At 33.3% G+C, this 25,352-nt stretch overlaps 1 protein-coding gene across 2 annotated transcripts in view; it reads right to left on the bottom strand.

Annotated features, from left to right (window-relative positions):
• LOC149573226 (uncharacterized) overlaps positions 1-25,352 on the bottom strand; it is a 235,547-nt gene that overhangs the window by 157,119 nt on the left and 53,076 nt on the right. The window lies entirely within an intron of this gene.

Here is a 25,352-nt window from a genome sequence, read left to right as displayed (position 1 = left end):
ATTGTTGGGAAAGCATCTTTTCATGTTTCATGACCATCTCTTTCTTAAAAGCATTCTATGTCTGCAATCATTCCATGCTTCATCCCTTTCTTGTATGGCTCCATGGTCATTTTTGTCTCATGTCACTCTTTAGCATTGGAATCCATTTGCAAAATAAGACCAATGCCATGATAGGTTACTTGGGTAGATCATACAAGAATGTTAAGATTATAGCTACAGTCGGATTGATTTAATCTTAAGATACAATGTTGATATAATATATCACATATATATAATATTATAATTATTCTACATATATATAATATTATAAATATATTATATTATATGTATGATTTAATTTATATAAAAATATATTATATTATTTAATATACATATCATATTATATTATATTATATTATATATATAATATATTATACATATATATTATATATAATACATATCTTATATTGTGATTTACATTGTTAATATACATGAACTAATAATGATTAATTAATCATAGCGACATGTCTCTTCATGAGACATGTCTCCTACTCTTATATTTATAAGAGATTGGGATGTGCATTTGGAAAACATCAATTACAATGGACATGTTAGTACATTTGCAGAGATGATCCATGTTACTTAACATGGTATCAAAGCCAAAATGCAAAGAAAGTGATTAAGGACATGGGAGGAAAATTCCTTTTAAACAACTGAATAAATATAAATAAACAAGGAAGGACAGATTGCATAATTCGCAACAATGATTATTAGAGTGAAGATAGGAATTTGATTACAACTTGGAATAGAAAAATATGTGATTCAATATGGTCATCAAAGGCATGAAACCATGAATATATATTAAATTGAAATGCGCACTATTGAAAGTATAAGTCAAGTTTGCAGGCTTCCATTATATGTCTCCTTGTCTGACTCTATCTGTGCAGGCTCACTTGGACAATGATTTCCAAATCCAGCGTGCTAAATTTTTCTTCATATCCAAGTATTGTTTCCATGCCACCTATTTTGAACGACAAAGTTATCTCTATTGTTGATGTACCCCCACATATTTCATTGCTGCCTGCTCTAATTTGGAAGAGAGAGGCAAATCGATTATATGTCATGATAAACGGAAATACATAATATCGGCAGATAACCAGAAATTTTTTGGTTTCAAAGTGACAAAAATACCTTGTCAGCAGATTGAAGAATCTCATATGCAATAGAATTGGAGAGGTGACAGAGGAAAATGGAATGATGTTAACCTGTGCATATCGTCTTCATCGACGGATTGATTTGGTCTCCATGATGTCTGTACATTGTAAAAATACTCCAACATTGCTACATATGGACCCTTGTACATAGATTGCATCTACAATTAGAAACCAAGACATCATCTTGTGAATCTAAACCCATCCTTATGTAATTAATCATATACAAGGATGAACATTGGCTATGTGTGCCTTATAAGCTGTAAGAGACAAATTCCTTGTGATGGCATAACTAATGATGAGGGATGCACAAGGCAAGCCTCTAGGTGCCTTGCAAAGTAGATTCAAACCTAACAACAATCCATATTGCCACAAACTTTAGGCAAAGGTTCCACAAAGATATGTAATGTCTTTGAAAACACTAACTAAACATTAGCTAATTCGACTATAGATGGTCGCACAAAGGTATGGGGCAATTTAATTGCATATGCCCATACGATCCACAACCTAGATGCTTTGCAAAGATTGGAAATAGGGGCAAAGGTGTGATTCCAAATCCATAGGTTGGGAATACATTGGCAAACAAAATATGATCAAAGTAATATGGTGAAACAGCGTGACTTTATCTTATGGATATTCGCGCCTTCTCTTTGTTGCAGCAAGAATTTCCCATGAAAATCAAAGTACTGAGCGATAAGACACAAATTAAATAATAGCAATACTCCAATATAAATGTGAGGGATCAAGCAACTTTAAAAGAATAGTCTCAATTGAGGATACTGGAGGAGATCAACGAGTAAGAGTGGAATATCGTTATTTATAAGACAAATACTTCAGTGGTCACATGGAAATAATACTTAATCTACAAGACACGAAAGCATTTGTTGTATGAAGAAAATATGTAATAAATAATTGAAAGAAAGTTGAAGTCTCGGTGATAAAACTATAAGACATTGTGAGGGTGCCTCTTGACTTTGGTTAACTATATTAGAACTAAGTGACAAAAACTTTAGGACATGATTAGTATACAACCCGATACACTCTCGAAGAGGCATTGCTTCATGATGAAAGCATTTTTGGTGAGGTTCAAGGTAATATATGCACTAAAAATACAAATCACTTTTCGGTAAGTATAAAGGTATGAGTTCATTTCACAAATATTCATTTCTATGTTCAATCTTTATTAGATATTTTTTGAAGTACTTGTCAATTCAAATGTATAAATATCTAATAAATATAAAATGCATATATATGTGGAACTATCTTTTGATTTAAAAATTTGACATTATTAAATGTAAAGGGATTAGTTGATGTGCACCAAGATAGTAATATAATTTCTTATGAATATAAGTAAATCTTTAAATTAGATTTTTATCTATATTCGCATAATCGTATATTATTATGCAGAATTATTCAGTATCCTTGAGTATTTTATTTAACTAATCAATGAAGACTCTCTCTTATTTGTATTTTTATAAGAGCTATGTGCCTTGATTTTTCCTTTGAGAGTATTCTTGCAGGAAAAGAGGGAGATTGAGGTTAAGAGGGAGACTGACATTTCAGGCAACCTTGAAAGAGAGGAAGCATATAGAGGATGCGATTCAAGCAACCTTTGGTGATCTTGATCATATTAATTCAGAGGGAGTAAACCACGTTGTGATAGATTCACTGATGATATAAAGTTGGAATATATAGATTACAAGATGTGCGTAATATAGGTTTAAATCAAAAGATCAAACAAATACCTTTGCATGAACGAAGAAAATTTGAGTTGTGAGACGTTAATAAAGATTTTAGGAATTCATTTGAACCATCTACGAGTCTCTCTTTGATGAATGAAACTCAGACGAATGAGTTGTGGGTTCATTCATGTGGCACAATCATACTAAATCAAGATATTGGCGAATTATGAATGAGTTGAGAAAATGGAAGTACATGTTTGCTACTACTATTAAACCAAATGAATATGGACGAAATGAGCAAGTTGGAACTTAGAAAGGAGTTGTCATATTTGATACAAATTGCTCAGCAATATAAGAATGAGTGAAAATTTTACATTGTAGGGGGAATAATAGTCAATGTTTCATTCCCACTTGAACCTTATTTAGAGGGGAGATGTTTCGTTCTCAAATAATCTAAAAAGAAAATTTATGAATCTTCATGTGCAGATAAATATTCCTATCTTTTACATTTATCTTCTCTTTGTAGTCTCTCTCTTACTTGTAAATCTATACATACTATAAGGGTTATTTGCCTTGACCTTTTCCTTTTATGGTTGAGGATATTCTTACAGGAAAAGTTGGTTGGTACTTTACATATGCTGCCTAATATTGTGCAGACTCGATCTAATGATAGTAGCTCTAAAGACCCTGATGATCAAGATGGATAAAATGAGGCTCTCGAAGCAAACATCTTTGATGATTGAGATTATGAGATTCTTCTACATTAAAAGGGAGTATGACACTTCTTCTAAAATGTAATAACCCCAACCGGTTATAACTTTATCAAACACCAAATTCTTCTCTGGTGTAGTTGTTTGACATTTCGTCAAACACTTTGCAAGCAAGCTCTGATACCACTGTAATATCCCTTATCAATTCAAACCTCAACTTGTTGATTTGTAGGTCAAGGAAAATTGTCAAACACTTCCAATACGATCTCTATGCTTGCTATTTCTAAGTTTTAGACTAAGTATGCTTGTTTGAAATGATATAAAAGGGAATCTAAAGGCCTATAATTGATTACTACTATATCTAAGAAAAGAACTAAATGCACATGCAATTCTCTTTTGGCTTTTTCAAATGCATATAGATGAATTCTAAATGAAAAATGTGCACTTACAACCAATTGAAATTCTGTCAAACACTTGGCATGCATACTATTATGTCAATCATGGAAGATATAAATATGCACATTACATCAAATATATAGACCTACAACTTATCACTCCTTTAGTGAGATATTTTCTAATTCAATGCTTAACATAATATTCCAAGGCTCTTGGTTTTGCAACTCCAAACAAACCTAAGTAGAAATGACATTATAAATCTGATATAAAATGTGCATCTACAACTATTTATGATAGCCACCTCTACAATGCCAAATGACCAATTCAAATGATGCAAATTGATTGTAGAACCTGATATACAAATCGCCCAATGAAGGAGATGAAATTGCAATCATAATCAAGCCAAGTACTGTAGTGCGGGTACTTTTTACGGCACTATAGCAGCCAGCAATAAATGTATTCTCCAATTTAAGCACAAATAGAACTCTAGAATGAAGCTCTCATGAATGCCAAATTCAATGGATATTTCACCACCTCAAATGGTTGCAACACTGAAGAATTGACACTCTCCAATGGCTAACTAAAATCAGAAACCCTTCATTTCTTCTCCCAAGTTTATATCAAATGCAATTGACAATAATCGGATGCCTAACAATGAAGCTCTCGCCTCTATTTATTCTTTTCCTTCACCCTTCTAGAAGAAAATAAAACATTATTTAATTGCAATCTCTAGAAGCTTCCCCCTTTCCAATAGAATAATCAATTGTGCTTCTAGAAAATGCGCTCTCTAGAAGCTTCCCCCTTTCCAATACAATAATTAGTTGTGCTTCTAGAAACTTAAATTAATTAAATATAAAGTCATCTTTAAGTTTATTTATGTATTGACTTTAATTTAATTTATTTCTACTTATTTCTCCAATTAACCTTTAGAGACTGAAAAGCTAAGAACTCCATTGAGCGTCTAAAAGATGGGGAACATTACATAAAACAGCGCAGAAGCTTAGAAGATTGATACTCAGAGGGAGTCTAGAAATACATGTGTATGACTACATCATTTTGATGGGCCTACTCCTTTGTATATCATGAGGGAATGATGAATTACTACCAAAAAATTAGCTATCAAATTCAAACAAGAATCCTTGGGGAAGAGAGCCTCTAAGGGAGTAGCTACTAGACTTGACTTCCCAGGATCATTGTTCAGAGGGAGGATTTTTTGAGGTGCAATCCTTTGTGAATGATATCTTCTCTATGAGGAGAAGTTCTAAGTGAAATTCATTGTAATGCATTCCTCTCTGTGAGAGAAAATTAAGGTGAGAGCCTTTGTAGCACCCTCTAACTGGGTTCATGGTGGTTACCATTTCACATATGATATGTAATGAAAGGTGATGATCTTTCATTGAGATATAGAAATAGAAGGCAACCATTGTAAGTTGACGATCTTATAAATGGTAGACCTGTTATCATCACAAACTTCATTAAGTTGTTGTCCTAGAGTGCTGGAAGTCATGATAACGAACGTATCAACCAAAAGGTAACTATTGTAAGGTGACGACTTTATCAATAGTTGACCTATCTCCTAACACCAAAATGTTTGGAGCAAGCTTTATAATGGTTATTTGGGCCGGATTTTGCCAAGCACCTTGATAACCAACTTATCATGGTTCTTCGAGCCGGATTTTGCCGGACACTATGAAAATCAATTTGTTATGGCTCTTTGGGTCGGATCTTGACAGACACCATAACTTAAATCTATCATAGACCAAACTTAAGGTGGTGTTCAAATCTGGTATTATAATTGCTTTAATTTTCAAATCCTGTATTATAATTGCTTTAATTCTCTCTTTGTTAAAGAGGGAGGGTTGAGAAATTTAGCCTCAGTGTGAATTGAAACAAATTCATATGTAATATGTGTGTGTGTGTGTGTGTGTGTGTGTGTGTTTATCTATGGATTTATGTTGATATTCATAAATATATCATTTCAAGAATATCACATTGAGATGATATATCTCCATATGCTTGAGAGCATATTGTGTTCTATAACAAATCCTCCCTAGCTAAGAGGGAGTGTTAAGATTATAGCTACAATCGAATTGATTTAATCTTAAGAAACAATGTTTATATAATATATCACATATATACAATATTATAATTATACTACATATATATATATATATATATATATATATATATATAATATTATAGATATATTATATTATATTATATTATAATAATATATTATATTATATTATATTATAATAATATATTATATTATATATCAAATATATTATACATATATATTATATATAATACATATGTTATATTGTGGTTTATATTGTTAATATACATGAACTAATAATGATTGATCATGAGACATGTCTCCTACTCTTATATTTATAAGAGATTGGGATCTGCATTTGGAAAATATCAATTACAATGGCCATGTTAGTACATTTGCAGAAACGATCCATGTTACTTAACAAAGAAAACAGGAGAAGACATGGATCTTTCTCCCAAACTAGGACTTTGAAAATTTGTAGCTATGCATATTGGACAATCAAACCTTGAGGGAGGGAAAATGGAAGGAATCATTTTTTTAAATCAAGAAAAAGATGAACTAAGGGATTTTTCTTAAGCACTGCAACTGAATAAAATGCAAGTGCTTGGTATGAAAACGAGATGCAAGTGTGCATATATACAAGTGTGTTGTTGTTTTGTAGCTTTGTTAGAATAAATCCTATGAGACTATTGAAGATATATATTGTATTAGGAGAACTTAATATAATATAATATATATATAGGCAAGAGCCTACAACACAATGGTGACTTGTGAGTCTCTCATGTGGGAGGTCTTGGGTTCAAGTCTAGTCAAGCTTAACACATAATAGTAATTAATTTCAATAAATAATAATAATTAATCAAGGCTTCTACCCATTAGCAATCACAATATATATATATATATATATAGTTTGCATAATTAGTTAATTTCACAATAATGAATAGACATGTCCTGTGAAGAGACAGGTCTCTCCTTACCTTATTCTCATTATAAATGCAAGATAGATTGTTGTAATTAGAACACACATATCGAATAGGTAATGCCTTACATTTGCAACGTTATTATAAAATTCAGCATGGTATCAGAGCCATGTTTGCAACTAGACCTGTGAGATTTGAAAAAAAATTTAAAATAATTTATGTAGATTGTATGAAAGTGGATGTGCACAAAATGGAAGAGGAAATACAAAAGTGCATCGTTAAACATGGTGGACATGATATTTGCAGACTTCTACGATTATGATTGCCATATTAAATACGAGGAAGACATTGAAGACATCCTAAAATCTAGAGTTCGCGTGAAATGACCTCAAGGAAAATTTGATAGGGACAAATCCTTAATCACAGGATACTAGATGTGGAAGGAACAAGCTTTGGTATTATTAGAAGATGATTTTTTCATCAAAAATTGTGTAGCACAAGTTCTGTGTGCACGAAAATGAAAATAAAACATCAACCCTAATCGATAATAAGGATTCGGCATATTGACCAATGATGAAAATTCAAGGAAATTAAGAAGAAAATATATACTTGGCTTGATTTGGGGGAACATGGCAAGGAGGTGGGTAGTAACAGCTTCATCTATCGACAGAAACACCTTTCATGAGGTAGACAAAAAGTAGTCACACTTGACACTCGTACAGACTCAGGAGATCAACATTCGCAAGAACATTAGCTCCCGAAGATTGGACTATTTGGGTAGTCATCGAGGATGCATCATACACATCAAATATGGATATACAATATGCAAACCTTTCAATAGAGAGATAAGGATGAGAAAACAATACTGAGTGTCATTGAGCCCTCTACGAAAGGACAGTCAGAGCGATAGGGATGAGCTACCACATTGTACATTGAGTGGATTGGATAGGAGACGACAGTGTACAAATTCAACACATTTATGTCCAAGTATAGTGAGGAGGGTTCGTTAACGACGTGGGTCCCGAATCCCATCAAGCAATTGGAGGCAGCAAAAATTATTTTGATCATGGGTGGACAAGGGGATAGAGAAGGAATGTCATAGATGCTCAAAATACGAGCCAAATCTAGGAGACATTAGACTTGAGCATAAAACTAAGGTAATATAATGATTACCTTACATTATTTATAGGATTATTGTCTATTTACAAGGTACATATATTAAAATAACAATATTGGGGAAGGACGATCCCATCAATCCTCTAAAATAAAGTTTGGAGGATATATATATTTTTAAATAACCTTTATCTCTAATCACTTGACGTGAATCCCACCAAGGGGTGCTAAGTTTACATTATTTGAAGTTGTATATGAAGTTTAGGCCACACACATATCAAGGGACCCACTGCCAATTGGATTAAATGCAACACATTTAATAAAGAAGCTCAACAATATATATGGGAATACAACGAGGTAAAATCCAACATGGATATATATTATAATTTCTATGCATCAAATTGGTATTTTCTAATTATGTTATTTCAATTCTATATAAAGTTGAAGAATTGGGTTATTATTGAAAATACAAAATAAAGAGTTATGTTAGAATCATTTATGTTGATGTTAGTAATAGGCATGAGTTAAATTACCAACATCCTAATTAATATTAACATTCTTTATGTATTTCTATATGTACTATAAGAGTTATTTTCCTTGATCTTTTCCGAGGATGTTCTTGCAGGAAAAGAAGGATTAATATCAGATTCAGAGGGAGTCTAACACTCCATCAAAAGCATCATTGGATGAGGAGCTCTAAATATTGATATCAGAGGGAGTCTAAAAATCCATGTGTGATTGCATGATATTAATGGGCATACCCCTTGTGTATGTCATGAGGAAGTGATGTCTTCCAAATGATAATCACTTGTAAAAGTTATTGGAAGGTGACAATCTTTCAATAACTTAATCTTCTATTATAATAGACATCTTATGATGGCTGAAATAGATCATGATGGATGATAACTTGCATGGTGGATTAAGTTCCTTAAATAGACCATGGCCTTCTATTGTGATAGACACCTTATGATGGCTGAAACAAATAATGATAGACTATATCTTGCATGGTGGATTAAATTCCTTAAACAAACCATGGTTGTTCCTATCACAAGTATCATTAAGGATATGTGTGTACAAACCTTATGAACAATTTTTTAGTACTTGGTGAATGTCATGCAACTTGATGTACACGAGGCCATTACTCGGAGTACTTGGTGAATATCATGCGACTTAATGTTCAAGGGGCCAGTACTCCAAGTACTTGGCAAATATCTTGCAACTCAACGTTCAAGAGGCCATTACTCATTACTCTTAATGTTCAAGGGGCCAATACTCCAAGTACTTGGTGAATATCTTGCAACTCGATGTTCAAGAGGCCATTACTCGTTGCTCAGAGTGCTTGGTGAATGTCATGTGACTTGACATTCAGGAGGCAATTACTCTTGAGATGATATCTAAATGGTGGATATCTTCTGACCAAAGATATCCTTAAATCTTGTCATTCTTAATTTTACATTGAGGTAATCTTGTGTTTATCCTCCCTAGCTAAGAGGGAGCGTTGCTGTTTTGTAGCTTCTGACGAATAAATCCGATGAGCCTATTGAAGATATATATCTTATGTGAGATATATATATATTAGGAGGAATTGATATAATATACATATATTTTCCATAATCAATTATTATTATATTAATCTCACAATAATGAATAGACATGTCCCATGAAGGGACATGTCTCTCCTTACCTTATTCTCATTAGAAAGGCAAGATAGATTGTCGTATTGGGAACACACATATCGAAGAGGCAGTCCCATTACATTTGCAGAGTTACTTCTTACTCATAAGTGGGGTTTTATATCAAATTACGAGTCATTTTTTTGGAAATGTTTGCTATCTGTATATGGGTTTTTAAAGCCCACTTGCAAGTTGGAAAGAGACTTAATTTTGTGCTTGGAAGACACTTGCAAGTGGGGTTTTAAAAGTCCACTTGCAGGTAAGGGAAAAAGTTAGCTCTTTTTGGCAAAATAAACACAAAAATGGGTTTTTTATTTCATTCGCAAGTGGGGTAAAACATGCATTTTTAACTTGCATCATTTTGGGGAAGAACACGTATCATTATGAAAACAATACATTCAAACTTTGAAAGCCAAGAATCCTCTTTTGAATCATCAGAAATGTAGATAATTGGCTCAAAAACATAATAGAAATACAGCTGGAACAAAAACAACTTGCAAAAACCTAGAAGGAAGCCCCAAAATTGCTGCTCCAATTCCAAGGAAAAGAACTACAAATCATGGCTATATAGGCAAGACAGATTTGACCAAATCCTCTCAAAAACAATACATTTTCAATCCATGATAGCCTCTTGACAAATGGCAAAATACTATAGCTGGAATGCAAGAAAATAGCAAGCTCATTAAACTTGTTCAACACCAAAAACGGGTTGATCATTGCAAGCCGTGTTGGTATAACAGATGGAATTGGTAGAACAAGTGATCATTGGTAGAATAGGTGATAATGTGACAATGAAAAGACCAAGTGATTATTTGATTACATGATGGTCAGTAATTGTGTTGATGTTTGATAGCTGTTTTCAGATAAACATATATATAATTATATGAGAGAAATTAATATAATATATATATATATATATATGTGATTAAATATATTATTATATTAATTATCTGATTATTGAATAGAGATGCCTCATGAAGGAAATTGTCTATTCATTGTCTATTCTCAATATAAATGTAAGTGTTTGATGCATTTGGAAAACACATACCAAAATACAACGACAGTGCTATTACATTTGCAACGATCCTTAGAAAATTCAACATGGTGTCAGAGCCAAGTTGCAAATGAAATAGCTGAATAAAGTACAGTTGGAGAATAGAGGAAATCTATGACAAAGATATGCCAAAATTATTATCAAAGAACACAGTAATAACCAAATCTTCAAGTGATTATATTGCCTGCTAGAACATATCGATAGTATCAAACAGTCTGAAATTGGACTTACATTCTAATATTATTGAGTGTCCAATGAGTCAGTATCACACATGGTCATTATTGTTGAAGAGGAGATAGAGTGGGATGCTTACAATCAGAATAAACTATGGAGAAAATGCTGGATGGCATAGGCGTGGAAGCAAAGAGATAATTACAGCAAGAGCCCCCAGCTGCACAAATAATTTGTTAATGTTGTGGCTCGCAATGTGACAACGTACCGAGGGAAGAGACCAGCTTGGCAGAATGGAAACATACAAAGGTGATGCAGCACGTAGAGAGATTGTACCGAGGGAAGAGACCAGCTCAGTGGAATGGAAACATACAAAGGTGATGCAGCTGTCATGTCCCCTTCTCCGCACTAGTGTTTTGGCGCCAAGTTAATCTATCTCCACATCCGGATAGATTAACGGCATTAGCTATCACGATGCCTACCCGTCACATCGGAGATTTTATATTATGTACTTCAGTTATTTTATTAAAGTGTGTGTGGGTAAAGTTACTTTATTTTATAAAGTCATTTATTTTATAAAGTGACTTAAGTGACTACAGGACGAAATTGTGTTTTATCCCACATTCCTTGTTTCATTGTTGTTTCCGTCACTTTGAGGTTATAAAGGAGCTTGCATGGGATTGACACACAAAAAGAATTTTAAAACTCAAATATTCTGAAGTTCTGGTTGCTTAGATGTGACTGGTAAACTCTGAGGACAACACCCCTCGAGTTTAGTTTTCAAGGAAGTTGGACATCACCCCAACCTCCTCTTATTTTGGGCTCAGCCGTACAGTTCAGATGAAATGGTTGTGTGAGGGCAGGAACACGTTGAAGCCTTGGCTCTCCTCTCAGTAATTACAGTGTGACTCCACACATTGAAGAGCTGGCTGTATGTCGGCAGGTTGATTGAGAAGGAAGAGCCAAATCTTTCCACGCCTAGGAGCCCTTGTTCTACCTACAGCAGAGATTTCGGAGTCAAGGAAAAGAAGTGCTGTATGTTACAGAGTTCACGGGTTTAGAGTTTTTTGTTGGTAATGTTTGATGGAGTCGGGTGGAGATTGTTTGAAGTGAATACCAGCGGATACACAGCGGAATATCTACTCCTTGCACGGGATTTGGAAATATCACTGCCACAGCCTAGCGCATGACATCTGTATGGACCATGACCTGTGACCACATGTTGGAAATGGATGCCGGATGCGGGCTCTCAGCTGTCTATTCATAATACGTGTCAGCCATTATTTATCCACCACATTTCATTTTGTTCTTACTGTTAGCTGTCACTATTACTCTAGTATAACTTTGGTAATGCAACCATCAGCATAATGTTTCATATAACCAGTGTTGGAATGAACGAATCAGTGACTGTTCTGTTGGATTGTCTTTCCGGGTGAATTCTTCAATGCATTTACTGTTAATTATTATTCAGTCCATAGGGCTTAATACCAAACAGTGACATAAATTATTTTCAGAACTCTAATTTGTTGCAGAGACTTAAGATTGTCTGACAAGTGTTTGCTAGAGTGCTCTAGTTTCAAAACTGAATCCTGGTCCAGTTTAATAAATTTATTAGCAGTGATATCAGATCATATCCAGGTTGTTTGTGGATTGTTTGACAAAAATTCCCCCCATACTATATATTCAGCATTCTGATTACAGAATTTAAGCTAAGATTATTACAGCAGCACATAGAAAGATTGTATGTATTCATAATGGAACCAACAATTCTAAATTTACCTTCAATGGGGTGATAGAGAAGATTAGAGTGAGGGAAGAGGAAATAAAGCAATGTTGTGACTAGGGAACACCATTCTAGGGTGAAGTACTCCTTTGGATTGTGATGCAAGATGCTTGTTTCATACTTGATTTTTTTCAGAAATCACCTGTCTGGATTACCAGAAGATGATGATGCTAAAGAATCATTAAATTATGATTTTGGGTTTTTAACATCGTATCATCCCGTTTTCAGACATAAAGCACACTCATTCACTGTGGTGCAAAATATTGGTTTAGTTTCTTGTTTAACTGAATAGATTTTATATTTTAATTGAACTGAAAACTTATTGAAGCAATGTTAATATTACCTGGACAATTTGAGGGCAATTGAAATTTATGAGCAGAATGTCATCCTCGAGGCTATCGAGGAGTCCCTGCACAAAATGCAGTGGGCTACTATCCTGAAGGAGACTCGTGAGAGAATTGTGAGCAGTTTTGAGACCTCGTTTGTAAAGGTGCTTATGTCCTCAAAGGAGTCGAATGTGTGATTGAAAGAGGTAAGTATAGGTCACTAATACTAGGGACCCACCTCCTAGGTATAAAGGTAATACCTGATATGGTTATACTTTGTTGAGAATATATTCTTATATATAATTTATATTAAAGAGTAGTACTATTTAATATTCTTTAATATATATTATGAAGAGTTAAGATATAGTTGATTATAATAGAATATCAAAAAAAAATTATAAACCTCATGTTATTATCTTTGATAAAAGCAATATTGTAAACATTCTTTCATAATTATTATTCTTATTGAATGGTACAATATAAATGTGATCATTATATATAAATATATATTAGAAATTTTCTAACAGGTAATTTATATATTGATGATTTTAATAATCTATTTAAATATAATATATGTATATATATTTAAAGCATAGATTTTTATCTATATTTTATTGGAAAGACCTTACTTTGAGTATTATATTAGTCTCTCTCTAATTTGCATTTCAATATGTACTATAAGAGCTATGGTCATGATCTTTTCCTCTGAGAATGTTATTGCAGACAAAGGGAGATTGAGATTTAGAGGGAGCTTGACATTTCATTATCAGGAACCTAGAAATAGAGTGAGCAGATAGAGGCTATGGTTCAGTATACCTTTGATGATCTCAATCGTATTGATTCAGAGGGAGTAGACCATGTTGAGATGGATTCTCCAGTGATCAATAATTTGTAGGAGTCAAAGGATTGTGATTCATATATAGACCTATGATTTTTAATGGCCTACCCCATGTGTATAGCATAAGGAAGTGACAACTTCCAAATGATGTCACTTGTATTTGCAAAAGTTATTGTAAGATGACGATCTTACAACTTGGATTATGAGATCAACAAATCGAGTATATGGTGAATGTCTTGCATCTCAACATTCTGGAAGGCCGTTACTCAGTGAGTATTTGGTGAACATCATTGATATTCTAGGAGGCCAATACTCTTGATATCAAATGTGATATCAAAACCTTTTGAGTACTTGGTGAATATCATTGATATTCTGGGAGACCAATACTCTTGATATCAGGTGTGATATCAAAACCTTTTGAGTACTTGGTGAACATCATTGATATTCTGAGAGGCCAATGCTCTTGATATCAGATGTGATATCAAACCTTTTTTAGTGCTTGGTAAATATCATGTGTTGATATTTTGGAAGACCAATACTTGTGATATTGAATGTGATATCAAATGGTGGAAAACTTCTAAGATATCAAATGAGATATCCATAAAATTTGTCATTCCTAATATTACCAATGGTGTAATATTAGTCTTTTGTTTATCCTCTCTAGCTAAGAGGGAGTGTTGATGTTTGATAGCTTTTTTTGGATAAACATATATATAATTATATGAGATATAAATATATGAGAAAAAAATTTATATATATATATATATAAAATGATTAAATATATTATTATATTAATTATCTGAGTATCAAATAGACATGCCCCATGAAGGGACTTGTCTATTCATTGCCTATTCTCAATATAAATGTAAGTGTTTGATGCATTTGGAAAACACATGCCAAAATACAACGACAGTGCTATTACAATAGCAACGATCCTTAGAAAATTCAATAGTGTTGTCATTGATATCAACTATTGACCTAGTGTTCTTAGCATGTTGTCAAGTATATTTGATTGGATGAAGCTTAAAGTGTGTTTCAAAGAAGTATGAAAGGATTGGAGAAGTAACAGGTGCAACTAATATGAGCAGTTACATTTGATAGGTGATTTGATTAGTTTATCAAATCCATGATGAATTGAGTGGATTGATCACAAGAGATTATTCACTAGTCAGTGAAGCTGGTTTAGTTACGAGAGCAACGCATTATCATTATAGGTAAAGTGTTTCCAAGATGGAAAGATGAAAAGTGAGACAATTTCAAGTTAAGAATGGTGACCGGTGAAGCTATGGTACATAGGTTATCAAAGAATGAGTTCTTGAGTAATGATCAGTTACATTGGAATCTATGAAAGGTGTCACGATTGCAATGATTTGTAATGAGTCAACTGTGATTGTCTGACGCAAAAATACATGTGGAGGTGACGTCAAATATCACAGTGATCAAGATCAAGAATTATGAAGAAGATTCGAGAGGAAGCTCATGACTAGTCAAAACGTGTTTTGAATTCTGGCACAAAACACTATGAATTAGTGGTGTGGTCATGAAAGGTGACTTATGAAATAAGTTAACATCTTATGGTGGTTGGATCTGAGCGGGATATTTGAAATTCCAAATGGTAATACATTTAGGGTTTTGTCAAGTTGGTGGAAGTGGTAAAAACCGATATAACGGGAGAAAGAAGGACAGGTTTAGTTATTGTTGATCGTGATCTAGTGGTATGTGAAGAAGTGGAAACAACAGTTCAGTCAGAGAAGAGAGAAACTAAGTCAAAAGGTTCAAATTTGAACTCGAGTTTGTTGGTCATGAAATTCAGCAAGGGTAAAAATTTAGGAAAAAATGGACATTGACTATTTTTAAATATAAGTAATATATCCACAAAATTGTCAAAATAGTTTGACTTTGCTAAATAATTAAACTAAAAAACTTAATATTATTTTAAAATAAAAGAATCTTATTATAAATAACAATATTATATTAAATATCATTAAATTCGGATGAAGTTTGGAAAGGGTAAAAGTTCTCTAAAATTTGAACTTCATGGATGAAATTCGGTGTATCCTATGACTTAGGAGAGAAGTGAAGAGAGGGAAGAAAATAAGCTGAAGCGGATCTGAACAGGCAAAGTAAGCACTATTTCATAGGTCATTGTTTATGTTGTTCCCTAAAAATTACAATAGGTGAAATCCCTTAATCGGGTGGATGCTAAAAGGTCTTCATTCTAAATCCTCTAACAAGGTGGCACTTTGATTAGTGTTTAAAGACCTCCGACAAGGATACCCCTAACAAGGTAAAGCTCTTAACCAAGCTAGAGGTAAATCCCTAAAAGGGTGGCACTTAATTGTCTCTTTTGTAACTCCAATCAGGGTTAAGCTCTTGATAGGGTGTACTTCAAAAGAGTGCAAATCATTTGTGGGTACTAATCCGAACTACTGTTTTCACCCAAGATGGGTTCCACAAAACCAAAATATTTGTGTCAAATGTATTGATGATTTCATGTGTTCCATGTTTCATTTGATGCTTTAGGTTTGATTACCAATTATATGTTTGAAAGGTGAAAAAAACAATTGATTTGCAGGTAACTTAACTCTTTATTATCTCCAAGAGTATAGCTTTGATTTAGGCCTACAATAGCTCGAAATGAGTGAAATTCAAAAGGCAATAGACTTATGATGAAAACAAAACAATCAAAAAAATCAATAAAAGGACTCACTAGATGAATTAACAATAATCCCTGTATAGAATCTTTTTAGTTTATGCTATTATTTACTTTTAGTATTGCATATTAAATTAAACTTAAGAATTAGGCAAATAACAAGCAAACCCAAAATTTACAAAGAAAATTAAGAAAGAAAAAATTGCAAAAACAAGCACAAAATCATAAAAACAAGCAAGAAAATGCAAATGAAACAAGATACAAGCAAGAAAAAAGCCACAGGAGATACAACACAAAATATTTTGTTTTCTATTGTTGTTGTTAGTTTCAATCTGATATTGTATAGGGCTTCAACTCACACAATAATTATGAAAAACCAATCCAGAAACAAATACTCAAAGATAAATTAACCAAACCTTTATCCTAGAGGATAAGATTGCTTTTAAGCACATCATATAAATAATGGGAGGAGAACAATATTCAAAATTGGCAATCTATTTTACTTAGTCAAGCACCAAAATATAGGAGGTAGATCGAACTAGAAGGATGTAATGATCTAGGGTACTGCAATGAGTAATCTTAGTCTACGCAAGCATCATTCTAAGAAACTCCTCTGTTACAATTTATTTGTATACAACACAAAATATTTTGTTTTCTATTGTTGTTGTTAGTTTCAATCTAATATTGTATAGGGCTTCAACTCACACAATAATTATGAAAAACCAATCCAAAAAACAAATACTCAAAGATAAATGAACAAAACCTTTATCGTAGAGGATAAGATTGCTTTAAAGCACATCATATAAATAATGGGAGGAGAACAATATTCAACATTGGCAATGTATTTTACTCAATCAAGCACCAAAATATAGGAAGTAGATCGAACTAGAAGGATGTAATGATCTAGGGTACCGCAATGAGTAATCTTAGTCTACGCAAGCATCATTCCAAGAAACTCCTCCATTACAATTTATTTGTTCAAATGGAAAATTAATTTTTGCAAGGTCCTAATCTATAATTCCCACAAGTAATATGCATATAGTTCGGCTTAGATTGGCAAAATGTATTTAGGCTCGATGATATCCATGAATAGCTTGGTATTTGTGAGCCATATGTTGAAAGTTGTGAGCCTTGTCGTTGCCATAATGATTCTCGTTGTTGTTATGGAGTTGATTATGTACTTGGTTATGTAAGTTATACTTCTAATGTTGAATATAGTACTTCTCCCATTATCTATATGATATGATTTGAGGCAATCATATCATCTACAATAAAGGTCAATATTTATTCATAAATTGATCATTCATTATTATTGTTTGAGTTGAAGCCCTAAAAGAGTATCATATTTGAAACTAACAACAATAGAAAACAAATTTTTTGTTAAGGAAAGTAATAATCCCAGGCAGGGTATATTATAATGGTATCAAAGTTAGTGATCTTGTCAACCTATCGGAAGATTCAGAGTTAGATTGAAGTATGGCACCAAGAGATGGACAACATCACCCTTTGGATGGAATGGAAGATGCATATACAAAAATGATGGCTATCTTGAGAAAGTTGGCAAGAGGATAGCAAAAGGTTTGTGAGAGCCTAACAAGAGGACAACAATAGATTTGTGACAGCCTAGAAAGAGGAAAGCAAAAGGTTAGCAAGACCTTCTGGCACTTGGTTGTCAAAAGAACAAAGGGCAAAAAATTGGTTGGTGGGAGATCACACACATTGATCCAGTGCAAGGCCGATGATATCAACCTTCCTTTCAAGGACTATGCAAGAGGAAAAACATACTCTCTCTACTTGAGTTGCATGATCAATTCAAGTAGGATTTGGCTTGGAGTGTTCAAACCATAAATGTCTCTCAAAGATTACATAGACCTGAGGATGAGTTATGAACCCTTCAAGGGAAATAGTGACTACAACAGCAATCTGAAACTGCAAAGTTTAATGTAGATTTCTATGACAGTGTTGATGAATGTATGTTTTAATTTCAAGTTCAATCTCTACTAATGAAGGACATGATGTGCTCCACAATATGTATAATAACAATGCAAAGATATAATAAAAGTTTCTTCAAACTTGATATCTATATTACCTCCGATCTACCCGCATTAATGAATTTCAATGCTTGCAATATCGGACGGTAACAACATATATACAAGGGTGGTCGGGTATATGGGTGAATGGGCATGTCTCCAAATGGAGACATGACCATTCACCAATATACCCAATCGATCACACCCGTTGTTTAGTTATAACAAAACTAATTGTTTCAAGACTTAACAAAGCCCAATGCAAATCGATAATGATCAGAATGGAATGTGATCATTGCTGAGATCAATTTCGAATATATAAAATATATATATATATATGCACAGTCAGTTCTATATACCGTGATCATCATAAATAGTGCAAATTATATTCGTGCATATATATATATATATATATATATATATATATATATTCTCATATGATCAGAGATATTGTCTTAACCGAAGTTACATGTTTTAACACTCCCTCTTAGCTAGGGAAGACAAAGTGCAAATGAATTCTTCTCATTATAAGAAGTAATATCCTCTAGATATTTTAAGAAAATCAAGTCTCATGATATTCTTTCAATTTTGTGTGTACACAGATATCAAGCCTCATGATATCCACCATAAAGGATCATGGCATATCAATAGATATTAAGTCACATAATATCCACCATGAGTTTAAACATATTGATCTTCAATAGATATCAAGTCACATGATATCCATCAACATGCTCTTTAACTATTATGATTTTCAAGAATATCAAGTCACATGATATTCATCATAATAGTAATCTAATAATTTAAAGTAGTCACCTTATATTATTAGAGTCAACATTTCAATATAAAAGATTTTCTCATTTTAATACTGAACATAGGGTAGCCCCATGAGTCATAGAGCCACACATATGACAAAAGAGTTTACACTTAAAACATCTTTATTTAATAAAACAAATTTACAAAGTTTTAGACTCAATCTCATTAACTTACATTTCAACCAAGCCAAGTTTCTTTCTGAAATGATCAACCTTCACTTTAGGAAGTGCCTTGGAAAGAATGTCAACTATTTGATCACCTGTATTGATATATTCCAACTGAATAGCTCTTCTTTCCACCATGTCTCTTACATAGTGGTAAGGAATTTCTCTATGCTTGGATCTATCATGAAATACTGGATTCACAAATAACTTGATACAACTTTGGTTATCACAGTGAATAGTGGTAGGTTTCATAGGCTCACCACACAAGTTAGAAAGCAACTTCCGAAGCCACGCTGCTTCTCTAGCTCCCATTACTGTTGCAATATACTTTGCCTTAGTAGAACTTTGAGCAACTGAAGCTTACTTTTTGCAGATCCAAGAAATCATAGCTAATCCTAAACTAAAACAACATCCTGATGTGTTTTTCTAGTCTTTCACACTTCCGACCCAATCAGAATCAATATATCCATGTAACTCCAAGCTAGTATTCCCGTATTTAAGTTCATACCCAATAGTACCTTGGAGATACCTTAATATATGCTTCAGGGCAACAAGGTGAATCTCACGAGGTTCACACATGAACTGACTCAATGCATTCACAGCATAGCAAATGTCAAGTCGAGTGTTTAAAAGATACATCAGGGACCCACTTATTTGTCTGTATAAAGTAGGATCAACTAATCTAGATTCAGCACTTGCTTCTTTTAGCTTGTGTAAGTTGGTTTCCATAGGTCGATAGTCTCACATTCCAAATCTTTTTAAAATATCAATAGTATACTTCTTTGGATGTAGAAAGATAGTTCCAGACTTCTGACGTACTTCCAATCCAAGAAAGTAATGAAGAATTCTTAAGTCCTTCATTTCAAATTCAAAAGATAAATCTTTCTTACACTGATTAATGAGATGTTCTTCCCCTGTAATCAGAAGGTCATCAACATAAAGAATTAGAATTAGCATATCACCTTTAGTTACCTTGAAGTAAAAATTTGGATCAGCCACATTCTTGGTGAATCCAAGACTTAAAAGGTATTTGTCAATCCTTACATACCAAGCTTGAGGAGCCTATTTGAGTCCATATAGAGCCCTTTTCAATTTACATATATAAGAGGCAGCATTATGTGTCACAAACCCTTCTGGTTGTTCCAGATATACTTCTTCCTCGATTTTTTCATTGAGAAAAGCAGTTTTTACATCCATTTGATGGATTTTCCAACCTTTGGCTGCTGCGATGGATATTACAGTTCTAACAGAGATGTACCTGGCAACTAGTGCAAAGGTTTCTTCAAAGTCGACTCCTTCCTTTTGAGAAAAGCCTCTAGCCACAAAATGAGCTTTATGTTTTTCAATGCTACCATCTATAGCATACTTAACTTTAAAGAGCCATTTTGAAGACACAACAAATTTTCCCTTAGGTCTCGGAACTCTGTCCCAAACATCATTGTTTAGTATAGACTGATATTCCTCCACCATTGCATCTTTCCAAGCTTGATGTTTAAGTGCTTTAGAAGTACTTGAAGGTTCAGGGTTTGGACTCTCACACATGAAAGCGTTCTATGTCAATTTTCTAGGTCTCTTGCTTTCTCGAAAAGTCCCTGAAGGTGTTGCAAATCCATCTCCTTCCTGTATAATTTTCTTTACCCAAAGTGGCCTTTTAGAATGATCAAGACTCTTCTTGTCTCAAGATGGATCTCACTTTCATTTGAAGTCTCTTCAAGGTACTCCTTCTAAATCTCAAAAGCAGGAGCCTCTTCTTGAGATACATCAAATGTATCTAGTTCATTAGAAGTTTTGGCTCTTCTGAAAGTAATGACTTCCTCAAAAATGTCATCTCTACTTAGTTCTATTTGCTTTTGTCCAGGTATGTAGACTCTATATCCTTTCACTATTTCACTAAAACCAATAAGGATACCTTTTCTTCCAGAAGGTTTTAACTTTGTCCTCTTCTCCTTGGGTACATGAACATACACAGGACATCCAAATATCCTTAAGTGACTAATGTCAAGTTTCTTTCCAGAAAATGTTTCTTCAAGGGTCTTATTGTCCAAATATGAGTGAGGACGTCTATTCTGAATATAGACTGTTGTGTTAGATGCGTCATCCCAGAAAGACGTACTCAAGTTTTGATCAAAATAATATCCCTAGCAGCTTCTACAATAGTTATGTTCTTCCTTTCAGCAACTCCATTTTGTTGAGGATTTTAGGGGACTGTGAACTTCCTCTTTATCCCAGGAAATTAGCAGAACTCTTTAAATATTTTAGAAGTGTACTCTTTCCCATTATCTGTTCTTAGAACCTTAATGTACATCCCGAAGGAATTCTTAGTAATTGTTTTGAATTCTTTAAACTTAGAGACAATTGCTTCAGATTCTTTGCACTTAAAGAAGTATATCCATGTCTTCCTTGAAAAATTATCAACAAATATCACATAGTACAAGAACCCTCTTATAGATAGTAAAGACATGGGTCCACATAGATCAGAGCGTAATAGTTAAAACACATCTTTAGTTTTGCTCAAACTATGCGGAAATGACTTTTTAGCGTTTTTCCCTATGACACAACCTTTGCATGATTCATTGTGAATATGGCTTAATTTGGGCATTCTGGTTACTAACTTCTCCATTGATGTTAGGGCACGAAAGTTGATATGACCTAATCTTCTATGCCATATTTCATTTGAATCTAAGGTCTCATGTACAAGTGCAAGGCTTTTCTTAGTACATAGCTCATATAAAAGTCCTTGTCGTACTCCTATTGTTAGAGCCTTCTTTATGGTTGAATTCTTAGGCCAAGCTAGTGCTTTACCTTCCATAAATGCAATTCTATAACTATCATCTTCAAGTGCAGATATAGATATTAAATTCCTTTTAATACCTAGTACATAAAGAAATCTAGAAAGTTGAATAGAACTTCCAAATTTCAATTTTATGGTGCATGTCCCAATTCCTTTTACGAAATGTGCAGAATCATCATCAATGGTAACTTCTTCATCTGTTTCTACTTGCATGCTTTCTAGGTTGTCCTAATATCCAGTGATGTGTCTTGAAGATCCACTGTTAACTATCCATGTATTAGATTTGGTTGAAATCTGGCTGGACAATGCTGAATAGAAGGCATATTTCTCAAATTCATGTCCTTCATTTGATTTATCAGATTTTGCAAATGATGCTTGAGGTTTAGATCAATCTAGACAATTTATCGCATAATGTCCATATAGATCACATGTAAAACATTGAATTTTGGACAAGTCTTTCTTCTGTTTAAATTGTCCTTTTCCATGAAAGTTTCTTTTAGTTTTGTTCTTCTTCTTCTTTCCCTTCTTATGAGAGTTTGTGTTAAGAGTTTGAACGTCTTCATAAAGTTTTGTGTTTTCCCTTAATCATTAATCTTGATTCTTCTTGAAGACAATCCGATCTTAAACAATCCAATTTTGGGATTTTAGACCTAGCACTTATACCTTGTACAAAAGATTCCAATGAGTTTGGAAGTCCTCCCAATGCTATTAAGGATAATTCCTGATTGTCAACCTCATAACCAAGTGCAGATAATTGATCTCTCAAATCTGTGGTTCTCATGAAGAAAGCATTTATAGCTTCTCCTTTATTCATGCTAACATTATTCATTTGCCTTTTAAGAACAAGTTTTCTACCCATATTATTGATTATGAATGCATTTTCAAGAGCTCAAAACATGCGATATGTTGTTGTATGTTTAGCCACAATAGGTACTATGTGATCTCCAACAGAATCCACAATTATCTTCATGGCCTTTTCATTTTTCTCGATCCATTCTGATTTCTCAGGATCATTTTTAGATTCCTCTTTATCCTCTCTTACAAAAGATTCCAATTTGTTTTCTTTTAATAACATCATTAAATGAAGTTTCCAAGATTCGAAGTTTTTAGTACTTACAAGGTGATGTTCAAATCTCAATACGTTTGTCATCTTTTTAGAGAGAATGGACTGTAAATTTAAAGTGAAATGTGATCCTTATAAACTTAATGTGATCTCTCCTTAGCCTCGCTCTGATACTATGTAAAGTCTAATGCAGATTTCTATGACAGTGCTGATGAATGTATGTTTTAATTTCAGGTTCAATCTTTGCTAATGAAGGACCTGATGTGCTCCACAATATGTATAATAACAATGCAAAGATATAATAAAAGTTTTTCTTCAAACTTGATATCTGTATTACCTCCGATCTGCTTGCATTAATGAATTTCAATGCTTGCAATATCAAATGGTAACAACATATATACAAGGGTGGTCGAGTATATGGGTGAATGGGCATGTCTCCAAATGGAGACATGACCATTCACCGATATATCCAATCGGTGGTATAATCACACACGTTGTTTATTTATAACAAAACTAATTGTTTCAACACTTAACAAAGCCCGATGCAAATCAATAATGATTAGAATGGAATGCGATCATTACTGAGATCGATTTCAGATATAAACAAAATATATATATATGCACAGTTGGTTCTGTATACTGTGATCATCATGAATAATGCAAATTATATTCATGCATATATACATATCAGTATTCACATCATATATATATATATTCTCATGCGATCAGAGATATTGTCTTAACTGAAGCTACATGTTTTAACAGAAACGACTATATACACAATTCAATTGAATTCTACAATGTTGTCTTTGGCCACCCAAACCATTAACAATCTCAAATGGTCTTTGTAGAAAGTTTCCATCCTCAATTCTACCATCAATTGTATTTTGATAGAGATATCGTTTTCAACTTAATCGCTGAACTTTGCCATCACTATTTATCGTTTTCAGTAATAGTCAAGAGTCGGGTGTTGCAATCGTTAATACTTACCCATTATTCTTCAAGATTTGTTTCATGTATGTGCAAGACTATCCACTCCAAAGATCCGATAATAATTACCATACATAAGTCAAAATAGTAAGAGAGACTCGAACATCAATTTGATTGTCACTTCTTTTATTAACATCCAAATATCAAACAATACTTAACTCTTCAATACTATATAGCCAACACAAATAGCTAATGATCATATACCAAGTTTCCTTTACCAAAGATGGCAAATAGAGCATTAAAATGACAATATCTTGATTACTAATCAAAAATTTGTCTCTAACAAAGACTTCATAGATTCGAAATCCACTAGCAGACTAGGAAGGGGCTTGCACCTTCAAAACTGCAAACTAAGGACCCAATTCGAAACTAGAAAACAATGGGATGAGTGATTGATGATGTACAATTGCTCTAAGGAAACTAATGAGTATGAGCCTCACACCTTGAATAGACAAAAGTTGGCCTCAATACAATTTCAAATGAATGGCCCACACAAGCTACAAATAGGATAGGGCCCAAAAATATATATGAAAGTGACTTTATTTTATTTTATTATTTTATACTTAAATTAATAAATCAAAGTCATCCTTATGATATTTAATTTATTAGGACTACTAAATTAATTAATTTTAATTGTCACTTCTTAAATATTTGAGGACATTATAGGTAATATATGTAAGTTGTCAAGCATTTGTTTATCTATTGCTATGGTAGTTGCATAAGAGGTCAATTGTCACATATTGAAATTCCTAGCAATCAAATCTTGTGGCAAGTTATCTCCACTAGTTAATTTCTGAGCATTCCTACTTCGGCATTAATTCATATTGGAGTGATTTTTATGTCATATTTGTTCATAGAATGTGGGATTTCCAAACGGTAGAATCTATGGAATTATAAAGTGACATTCAATTAGTTTCTTTGGAAGAATTGTGTTCT

Source organism: Cupressus sempervirens, chromosome 2 (assembly GCF_028749045.1).
Source record: "Cupressus sempervirens isolate cs-2001-9-10 chromosome 2, ASM2874904v1, whole genome shotgun sequence".
NCBI classification, from domain to species: Eukaryota; Viridiplantae; Streptophyta; class Pinopsida; order Cupressales; family Cupressaceae; genus Cupressus; species Cupressus sempervirens.
Note: the sequence above shows the minus strand (reverse complement) of the source record. Positions and strands in the feature narration are given on the sequence as shown.